This window comes from Hevea brasiliensis, chromosome 3 (assembly GCF_030052815.1).
Source record: "Hevea brasiliensis isolate MT/VB/25A 57/8 chromosome 3, ASM3005281v1, whole genome shotgun sequence".
Taxonomy (NCBI): domain Eukaryota; kingdom Viridiplantae; phylum Streptophyta; class Magnoliopsida; order Malpighiales; family Euphorbiaceae; genus Hevea; species Hevea brasiliensis.
Window position 1 is genome coordinate 89,805,200 of NC_079495.1, and position 1,540 is coordinate 89,806,739.

General features: G+C 38.3%; 1 non-coding gene across 1 annotated transcript; it reads left to right on the plus strand.

The window, feature by feature from the left end:
* The first annotated feature begins 988 nt into the window (after positions 1–988).
* On the plus strand, positions 989–1,095 carry LOC131178975 (small nucleolar RNA R71). The gene has a single exon (XR_009147982.1). It is a non-coding gene; the product is annotated as a small nucleolar RNA R71 (small nucleolar RNA).
* The last annotated feature ends 445 nt before the right edge of the window (positions 1,096–1,540 follow it).

A 1,540-nucleotide genomic window follows, 5' to 3' on the forward strand; every position in this document is an offset into this window, starting at 1 on the left:
TCCTCTTCACACTCTCTCTTTTTACTCCCTTTTTCCTCCACTGAACTATCTTTTTCAACTTCAACTTTAACCTCTACTTCAGTTTTTTCATCTCCTCAATTTTTCTCTTCTTCAACTTTCTCTTCAATCTTTTTATCTCCACTCTCCAATATTTTTCCACTTCTCAATGTGATGACTTTGCAATGCTCCCTTGAATTTTTTGATTGGCTAGGAAGCTTCCCAAATGCTTTGTTGTTTGAAGAGCTAACTTGTTCAGCTATTTGATTCTCCAACATTTTGTTGTGTGTTATCATTTGATCCACTTTAGATGCTAATTGAGAAATGATTTCTTGTTAACTTTGATGGCTCACTAGTAGATTCTCAATCATGGCTTCCAATCTAGCTATCTTGTCTGGTTGTGCTTGTCATGATGGAGGTTGTTGTGGTTGTGATAGAGCAGGTGCATTTTGAGGTTTAAGAATTCTAGGATCCTCTATTCTGCTAAAAATTCTGATGTTGTCCTTGTCTACCTCCCCAAGAGAAATTTGGATGGTTTCTCCATGTTGGATCATAAGTTGCAGAAAATGGTTTACCACCTGGTCTTTGATTGTAGTTCCTCACATAATCTACTTGCCCACTTGAAAAATCTTGACCAAATGCAGAAAAATCAATTGCATAGTTGACATTTGCAGCTCCAACATCTGTTGAGTTACTTGAACCTCTAACTGAAGAATCTACTTTTATGCTTAGCTTGTCCATCTTCCTTGTAAAAGCATCAAACTTAGCATTTATCATATTCATGGCATCAAGCTCAAACATACCAGCTAGTTTCTTGATCTCATTCCTCTCATAACTCCACTGGTAATTGTTATAAGCAATTTTATCCAGAGCAGAAAAAGCTTCTTCTTCAAATTTCTCCATAAGATCACCTCCAGAAGATGCATCAATTATACTTCTAATAGCTAGTGAAACTCCATTGTAAAAGTGTTGAACAAGCATCCACTTAGGAATCCCATGGTGTGGACATCTCCTTTGCAAATCCTTGTATCTCTCCCATGCTTCACAAAAGCTCTCATCATCTCTAGGTTTGAAAGAAGTCAGCTCATTTCTTAGCTTAGTTGTCTTGCCTGGTGGAAAATATTGAGATAAAAATGCTTGAGAAAGTTCATCCCATGTTGTGATAGAACCTAGTGGCAAAGAATGTAACCACTCTCTAGCTCGGTCCTTCAAAGAGAAAGGGAATAATCTGAGTCGAATTGCATCATCATGTCGCAAGGGTTTTTGCGGTCGCCTGGACGAGTTCTCACTGAAGTGGGAAAAGTGAGGAGTCACCACTTTAATTTTGAGGGAAATTAAAGAAAACCATTTGTAAAAGTAAATTAAGAAAGAAACCACTTTGAAAACAGAGATTCTAGGTTCGGGGTCCATATACGGGTGGGGAAGGTATTAGGCACCCCACCTCATCCCTCAACAAGGGTAAGCAGATTTAACTTTATGATTTTTATAAATTAAAATTGGTAATTGGGGGGGGGGGGGGTTGTGGCGTTGGAGTGACGATATT